This window comes from Melanaphis sacchari, unplaced genomic scaffold, assembly GCF_002803265.2.
Source record: "Melanaphis sacchari strain LSU unplaced genomic scaffold, SCAv2.0 Contig87_pilon_pilon, whole genome shotgun sequence".
Classification (NCBI taxonomy): domain Eukaryota; kingdom Metazoa; phylum Arthropoda; class Insecta; order Hemiptera; family Aphididae; genus Melanaphis; species Melanaphis sacchari.
Window position 1 is genome coordinate 122,530 of NW_020271618.1, and position 10,524 is coordinate 133,053.

The window sequence follows — 10,524 nt, forward strand, 5'->3', positions numbered from 1 at the left end:
GGTATAAAAATATGGAATATCACACTATTCACACTATGTTAGTTGATAACCTATAACTTTGTTAATATATTCCACATTAAATTAATATAGGTATCAAACAGTGATGAAACTTAAATAAATACAGTTAAACTTTGCTTAAAATTTAAACTGTAAAATGTAAATAAAATAAGGTGTATGGCCCGTGAAAACTTTTTTTTATTATTTTTTGACCCTCGACACCAAAAAGGTTGCCAACCCCTATTATAGAGTAATAGATACACATAGTATAAAGTAAAGTAACCTTTTGTAAACAAAAATTATCTTGAAACAACGTTTGCTTATATCAACGAGATAGGCTTTACTCTTTAGCCACTATAGCCCCTACACTTTGTACAGAAAGATCAGTGTTCGAATGCCATAAGTAGCAGCGTTTTGCAGTAGAAAATATTTATCTGGTATAAGAACTTTGATTGTTATATATGAAACAAAGTCGTGTATTCTTCCTTTAATCTTATAAAATATTTCAAAATGTCGACCGATAATTAATTTAAAATCCTAAATGAATGTATGATAAAATATTTAAAAAAATATATTAAAATCTTTGAAAACAGCTTCATGAAATAGTAACAAATTCTTTTGAACATTTGCCCCTTAAAATGTAAATAAACAAAATCTATAGATAAAACAAAATAAATGTACGTGATATTTATAACATTAACATTTAACCGTTGGTTTACTACATATTTGTTAAAAATTAATTGTTGATTACCGTTTAGAAGTTTAGAACCCGATTAAAAATAATATAATCATACAGTATATTGAAGAAAATAAACAATAAATCATTATATTTTTCGAATATATTTTGTGTATGGTAATATATATATATGAGTGTTGTGATGGTAACTCAAAAATATATACTACTACTTACTAGGCGTTAGCAGTGTTATCAGTTTCGATATTGTCGATTGCATACTGGCCGTTCTATATTCATTTAGATCATATATTTTTTGAAGTGTCATGTACAAATGCGAATCATTCTCAAACAGTCTATCCGTAAATAATAACATAAACTGCACTTTTCTGGTTGGCTCTGGAAGGAGTGACCGCAATAACTCTAACCCGGTGACAATATCATTTACAAATTTACGGTGGTATTCCGGCAATATTTCACTGTCCGTACACAAGATGAAATCGATGTGTAGGTTTTTATGGGGCTCCGTGCTATTTGTGTTGATCATTTCTAATAAGTATTTTTTGTATTCGTTTGATTTACTCTTGTCAGTATAAAGTTCAAACCAAAAATTAATCAAATCGGACACGGTTCCCTTTAACAGCAGCGACAATACACTGACAAATTCAGGCCCAGTTAAATTGTTTGTTTCGCAACTAAGTAAATGTATTTTTTCTACAGCTTCTACGTTTTTAATTCCTAAAAAAACGTCCATAAACTGCACAAACCTCACAATATTCATAATTCCATTTTCTTTTGTCAGCATATAGTGCATCTGAAGTAATCGTAGACACTCTGTTTTATTGAAATAAGTTGTACGGGATAGGCTCGTTCCAATGTCGGAAAACCTATGCTGCAAGCGTATGTCTAAAGTCGACGGTAAACCGCATTTATTTATAGGAGTATATGGCATTTTTATTTAAAATAAACTAATATAAAATCTATCAAATGACAAAAGTTCAAGTATTAGTAAAATATTTCTCAATGTTTTTATTTTATTTAACAACAGAATTATTGTTTCATCAGGTTGTCAATCAATAATGAATACGAATTAAGTACGTGCGTTTATTTTAATATTCGCATTACCACGGTAACAATACTAGGAAAATATGTGACTATATTCCTGACACTATTTTTTTTAATAGGATAAAATTAAGTTTAATATCCACCTAAGTGAAACAAAGTGTATGAACTTAAAATGTGAATTGCAACGAAATTGGTTTATTTTAAACACGACTGTACAATATATATATATTTTTTTTTATAAAACGTGCTATTTTGGACTTTGGATTATAATATTATAAGAGTACTTGCTGGCGTTTTTAAATCACTTTAAAGTAAGATGTAGGACCTAATAATTTAAAAATATGTTTTATCAACTTTATCAAACACACATATAATACTTTAAATTTAAACAAAGATAAAGTTATAACACAATGGTCGGTAACGTTTCGATTGTCATGAATGGGTAAATAATAATACAAATGTATCTTACAAGTTGTTAAATAAGTAATAATTCGATATATTACTATGACAATGTTTTATCTGAAACCTTTTTAGGTAAGTAGTAATTTAAATCAGAGGAAGAAGGGAATTATATGGTATAGTTTTAAGTCTATTTAAAACAAACAAATACCTCAGTAGAGTTTATTTACTTAATAATATCATATTATCATAATTTCTAAAATAAATAGTATAAAATCTAAGAAAAAATAAAATTATATAAAAAAAAAGAATATGTTAAAATAATAATAATTAAAGTAGACTTAGAATTTATTATTAATTCTTTTACTATGATTGGCAGTTTTTATTGAAATCTTTAATTTTTCAAAACTGTACATATGAAGTCTTATTTGAGTTGAAAATTAGTGCATATTTTCATAGAAGATCAAATATAACCTTAAAATCTTTTAAAACTAAAATATTGAATTAATATACACAAATATGCTTCAAAAGAATTCGTATTTTTATTCGCATTTTCGTGAAACATATTTGTGCTTACTGAGAAATTAGCATACAGTATAATCGACCAGTAAAAATATGCAAATACATATAAGTCTAAGCCCCAATAATAATGTATTATAATTTAATGTTGTGATTGTTGTCCCTCCGCAACCTGTTACGCCGTTAACGACGACGGTGGTGGTGTTGAGTAGTCTGTAAAAAGATTGCCCTCGGGTAGTAACGCTGCATTAACATAGACATAATATATATCACATAAACCTAACTTATAGTATGTAAAATATTATACAAGTATAGGAACATAACTACTGCTTTTTTCGCTGCCGGTGACAACACTGAATATTATAACTATTTCGTATATTTTATATATATATTATAATGTAATATTTAATAGTGTTTATCGTCGATTGTTAATGCGACCACGAATTATGCTTATTATTTACTTATACGTTCGTAAAAAAAAATACTCTCGCGTAATAATTTATAGATTACCATTCCATTCGCACGTCGTCAATGAAAATCATTACCAAATTAGATAATTAATTATTACTAATAAGTCATAACAAACAAAAAAATTAAGTAATAATAGTACCTACTAACAAACCAAATAGATATAGCAACCTATCCACCGCAATCGTGTCGATTCATTCGAATGATGATATTAACTAGGTACCTAGTTATAAATTTTAAACTAAGTTAAAAAGTTATTATTTTAAACTTAATTAAGATAGAAAAATAGTCCATTTAAAAACATAGCTATTTTCATTTACGTTTAAAAATAATAGGTGTAAGTAACTACGCTAAATTAAAATCATTATTCTACAAAGTACGAGTATATGTAATTGTAGTTAAAATGAAAAGATAATTAAATACTCGTATTTATTAATTTTTTTTTTTTTAAGTTTATTTAATTTAAAGTATTTTAGGAAATGAATGCTCTTTCATGTTTAATAACGTATAATATAACATATCATGTGTAATGTATAGGTACTGTTTAACTAATACACTAATATTAACAGAGTAGTCAAAATAGATTAAAATTATTAGATACCTACACAGTATCGCAAAGTAATAAATATAGATAACGAGATTTTTTATGAGATTTGTGAATAAGAAATTTTATGTTGAAAATGGTGACTATTATGAGAAGATTGTAGTAAGTTTAGAGGTTATATTATCAAGGTTTTGAATTCGTTCAGAGACATTGAATTAACAGTATTTGATGTTGATTGAATGTCTGTTATTTTGGCATATTACGATAGACCGATAGTGGATGTATTGAATACGTAAGGAAGCTTGTTTATTTTTAAGTTCTACTTTTTAAGGTTTTTTCTGGATTTTGTTAGTATTTATAAATTGCACAACCTTTATACGATACTGTATGTATACCATCTAGCCGAGAGATTACGATATTAGGTACACTCAGTTGTATAATTTTCACCGTATTTGACGCACCTTGGCTGTTGATTGCAGTATAGTTACGTATTACGTGGCTATATGCTTAACATTAGTGGCATAGGAACTGTCTATCTTATTTTGCACGTAGTTTCTTGATAACCACGATAGAGTAGAACTGTGTATTAATTTGAAATTTTCTTGATTATTTTTATTAAGAATACGTAGAACAATAAACAGAAAGAAATAATTCGTTTTGATATTAATCACGTGCATAACCAAATATCCAAATTCGGCCAGAGCATATGAAATATTGGTTAAGATTGTAGAACGATAGAGATTTCTAAATACTGCCTTGTACTAACATTTACAATGCGGTCAAAGGAGTGAAACTCTGCATCGGTATTGCTGAAGTTGGCTTAGGACAATAGACGTAACCGTTTGGGTATCAAAAAAAAAAAAAAAAAAAATTATAAATCAATCAATAAAATTATTAAGTTATTTATATTATTTATATTTATTATAATAGACAAAAATTTATATAAAATATTTAAAAAGTTTTTTTTTTAATGTCAAAAATAGTTATTCATACTATTTGTATTATTTTATGTTATTATATTAAAAAATTATCAACATTTTATATTAATTCAGAAAAATATTTTGAGTGACTTCACACGAAAAAAAAATTTAGTTCTAGTTTTATTACTTAGAATCTTTAAAATTCGTTATTTGTATCAATAAATTTCTTTAATTTATACCTGCTTCAAGTTGGCTATAAAATACATCTCGTCCACCTTGTACTTTTCGCAAACAATTGATGAAGGACCACCAAACTAGGATATTGAACTCCCATTTCGAAATTTAATTGTCTATTAGCCACTTCAGAATGGTTATTATTCTTATCTTTACCATTCAAAACACATAGGTTTAAACTCCAAATGCGTGATAAAAATAATGTTGTTCGACAACCTCTTCTATTTCTAACAGCTACCTCGCGCATATGATCCCTGAAGTGTAGATTATCATTAAAGATAATCCCTAGATATCTCGCCCTTGTCGCTTTAACCTCAGTTTCGCTAAGGAAGATATCTGGGCATCTATCCTTAAACTTCTACCAAAACATAATTGTCTCCAATTTTGCAACAGCGAGGTCCAAGCCTGACCCATTAACTCTCACAACTACTGCCTCGAGTGATCCATTCACTAGCCACAATACCTACCTCATATACCATGTTCCACATCAATGACCCAATTAAAATTAAAATATTAATAATATTTAATAATGCAAAAATGTAAATAATTAAAATTGAATACTAAAAAATTAGTTTATTTGTTTTAAATATACAGCTATAATTTTGTATTAATTTTATATTACAAGATTACAAGCTGATTTTACCACAAATTTTGTAAAAATTAAAAAACGTATGAAACCAACTCTATATTTTGAATTTTATTGATGTTTCCGCCTTGAAAAAATATTTTTGCAATGCAAATTTCATTGGAATAAAGATACCATTTAATATTGTTTGATTAAATATACGTCAATAAATTTACAACCATTTTCTATAACCATATTTTTTCTCTTCTACTTATAGTAAACTCCACTACAACTTACTAAAATAATTAAAACAAAAAAAACTATAGACAAAAATTATATGGTATATTACGAACTAATGAATATCTGATAGAACATATAACTACACATCGATCATTCGTACGCAATGATTTTACAAATAATACGATATCCGAAAACGCAGTACAAATGTATAACAGTAAGTACACTATACAAACAACATAATAAAACCGTTAAAAAATGTATTTTCTATCTATCTATACGCAATAATGTACTAACTTAAAAATGCAAAAATAATATATATTACAACGTATCGGCTGTCGGATAATAAATTACTTATATTAACTATAACAATTTATGTTAATTTTAGGTATAGTTATGTTAAATTTGTGTTAACTCGATTCTAATGATGTTGTAAAATCATAGTAAAATAAAAATTATTCACTATAATTTAAAAAAAAAATATGTGTTTTAATAAAACGTTTTATCTTTTTTGCCTCTAATAAGTAATTATTAGTTAATGTATCATATATATTGGTAATATATATATTACAGATTTCAATGATAGGGAATATTTATTCCTTGAACTATTACTTATATGTCGGTGAAAAAATGTCTGGTAACATTTACCATTTACGTACCTACCCACATTACCGACAGATTTATCGGGATCATGTGCATCTAGGTCAAACCTATATATATATATATTATGTAATTATATCCTTTGTAACCGTTGATGATGACCTTTTAATTTTGCATTCATCTATTATAAGTATATTATACATGGAATATTAATGTAGAATTGTATTTTATTGATTGATGATTATTCAATAAGTGTTTAGATAATACAAAAACATATTATTATACATATTATGATTTATTATTTTTTAAATATATTATATAAAACAATTATTTGGATTAAAAAGATGAAAGTTGTATATAGGATTGTGGAGTTTCTCCCTATAACCTAGGCATGTGCGATGCGAATGGGGCGGACAAGGTGGATACTGGGTAGTTACCTTTACTATGGGCTGAATTCGTTTCTTTACCAATAGTACATAAATTGAAAATATTATAAAATCGTATATCTCTTGAGTCATGACTGTTAAAAATTATTATTTGAAAAAAATAAATATTATTATTAATTAACCATACGACTTGTGTTATTGATATTTCTGCCTCACTGCAACGTCTGCATACACGCCTATGTGTCTATATATAAATATATAATATTATGTACTCTCAATTCGTACAATATCCTATATAAGTTCATACATATCAGTTAAACCTATAAAGTCATAAATTCATTCAATTTAAAGATAAGTTTAAAACAAAAATATTTAGGCCATTTACCTACCTATAACCTGCTTGTAGTATTATATATGAAACAAGAATGATGCGTTACATCATTTTAAAGTGTTAATAAGTATTGTTAAAATACTTATTATTGTTGAAAATAATTTTTAAAATAAGTATAACTTGTTTCCGTTTTGTGTACTTATCCAAAATTAAAAAAAAAAAAAAAAAATGAATGAATCTGAAAATAAAATAATACAATTAGTATCTATAACCATAGATAGACAATTATTTTAAATTTTAATTTATCTTAGATTAATTTTCAATGTTCTAGAAAACATTTTACTTACATTGCATTTTATTAAATCAACTTCTCAAAACACGTTTACATATTTTTCAAATTTATCCATACATTATTTCCATTAAATCGAATTAAAAAAGTAACAAAGTTACTTTACTTATTGAAGAATACATAGCATAGTTTAACAATTGCATTACAATTTTATTTGATTAACGACTAACGAGTAAATAATTTAATTAATTTTTAATAGAGCTACCTAACTTATTCAGCAGTACCCATAGGTCAATGGAGTGATAAACTATTTTCGTTGATAAGGACAACAATTTTCTGTTCAAACGAGACTAACCACTCTATATTTTTACTTCTACTAAAATAACTTAAAATATAATCATTGCATTCATAACTTTTGTAACAATCAAGGCTTAGGTTTTGAATTAATATTTATGTGAAATATTATTACGGAGATATTTTGGTTTTGTGATATTTTGTCGCTGATATTATATCATGGTCGGAATATCTTGACGTGTTACCAAAAAACTCTAACACTAGTAAGTGCAGTAATTAGCTTATACAATATGACGACGATCGACAATTTATGATTACGAGTTACGTGCACAACAATACAGTCTGTAGAGTGATGTACAAATGGGTCAAAAAAAAAAAAAAATTATACATCTTTAAGGAACACATAATTGGTATCGTTTGGACGCACATCCGCGTACTCGAGTATATAATAGATATAGGTATAACTGTATTAGTGTTGTAGTGTAATGTATATATTATATAGGTTATATACCCGGCCGTTATATATATGTATATATGTATACAAGGGCGCCCATATGAGAGGCAAGGGAGGGACATGTCCCCCCCATGGAAAATGTTGAAAAATTGTTTACACAAGATCTACAATGAGTGAAGATAGATTTGATGGATTATGCATGATAAGCATACATAGGGAGAAAAAATTGATGATAAAACGAATAAATACATAGAACAAGTAATAAATACATTTGGTGTTAAAAAAAGAAATTTAAAATTTTTACTTGTAAATTAATATTTTAATAAATTTATGTTATTAAAATTAATCAAATGAAAATTCAATAAATAACTTTTATGGTTAATTGGTTAAATAATAATTATTTCATAATTTTCCGGTTTGATATATAAAATATAACAGTATAATATTAAATTGTAAACCCCTTTCTATCTCATGGACATAATTAAAAATTTTTCCCCCCTTGAGAATTTTTCTATGGGCGCCCTTGTATGTATATTAATATATATGTGTACGTATGGTAAATAATATTTTGTATTATTATATCGTATAGGTACATCATACTCGCAGTGTATTAATCTTCGACACGCGGTTTTCGCGGTGGTGGCGAAGTTGTGTGCTCGATAAACAAGTAGGCGGACATTGTGACATTTATATGCTTACGCCAAGGTTAAACACATTATACGTACAACACGTTACACGGGAGACACGCGTTTGGTATATTTCTACATGGGCACCTATATTGATACAATAAAATATGTAGGCATATATACGTATATTATAGAGGTGTGTATGTTTTTACGCGTACAAGAATAATATGATGCGTTTATTAATACATTTTATCAAGAAAAAAAAATTCAAAATATTAAAACATTATACACAAAATACTAATTTTTAATGAATTATACAATACATAATAAATATCCGATGATGGTATTAAAGCAGTATTATATGACGTGTAGGTGGTATACAACATAAAAAAAAAATATTAATTAACATTTTTATTGCCGACTGAAAGTAAGAGTTAATGTTTATAGAGTATAGGGTAATAAAATCATTTCTTATGATATAATAATCGAATACTATAATTGCATAATGAAAATCGTTGATGATTTTTGTACTAGAAAAAGTATTTTAGGCCGATGACGAAATTCTCCCCTTTATATCCGCACGTCTATAGCATTATAGATGAATACTTCTCAGTTCCCTTAACCCATATTTAGCCATTGGGAGAACTGAATCAGGGTAATTAAGTTATATGACATATCGAATCCATTTCCATGTTTATGTTTGGTACCAAAAAAGAGATCCATATGAGAGATGAGCAATCGCTTAGTCGAGTCTTCTACTACCAACATACTCGTAGTTTGATCTAGACTTCAACTTGTCAACTTATCGAATACGAAACTAATTAATTAATTCATTGGTGATTGTTGATAATTATGTTATAGGTATGGGTCACGAAACTTAAACCATAACTACTTTGTATAAGTTGAAGATGTAACCTAACTTTCCATCAGATTTTTTATAGTAACATATGGGCCCTAAATAGTTTTACTCCTTGAGCATAAAATGGTCATTTAGCATCCACCATGGTGTTTACATTACTTACTGTTTCTTAGATTATATACTTATTAGCGAACTGTAGCAATTACTTATTATTATTCAATAATAATTATCATTATTAATAACAATAATTTTCACAATTTACACGAATTAATGTTTTGATCACTTAAAACTAACTCTATAGTATTTTTTTTTTTTTTAATATTGTTGTGATGAAAATTTTTAGAAAATTATATTACTTTCTTTTTTACTTATTTTATCAAGTTTTTCATGTAAAATTATGTTGTCATTTAAAAATAACAACAATAAAGAGTATAGTTTATATATATTTTTTTTTATTTAAATAATTCAAATTGCGTAAAAAATAAATAATAATAATAAATTCTATCAAAAACACAATGATTAATATTCGTTATTTTAATAACTTATAAAATTACTGTTTATAGATCAAGTAATAATCCTTTATGCGATGCAAGTTCACATGCCATGTACATACAATGTTTACAGGTACATAATCAAAATCAACCAACTGCAGTCGTCTGGAATAATAGGATTTATTTATGTTTAGTACCTATAAAAATATAAAAATACACACATACATATATAATACCTTGGATCCTTGTGGTCGCCCGAAGACATAACGCGAGCTCCCGTGTAACCTTCAATTTTAATTTTTAAATTAATACGCTGATTGTTGGATACACGAATTATTATTAACGTCCGGCAGATAGTAATACTATATATTATGAAATCATTTAATTTTTTTTTTTTTCAAAAATAATGGGAGCAATATAATAATACAGGGTCATTTGTGGTATCTATACATCTTATCAATTGATTTATTTTTAAAAAACATTCGATATTTTTGTTATATATTTTCTTAACAATAAGCACTAAATAGTGTTTTTAATATTAAATCATAAGATGTATTCGGTTTATATCATTAA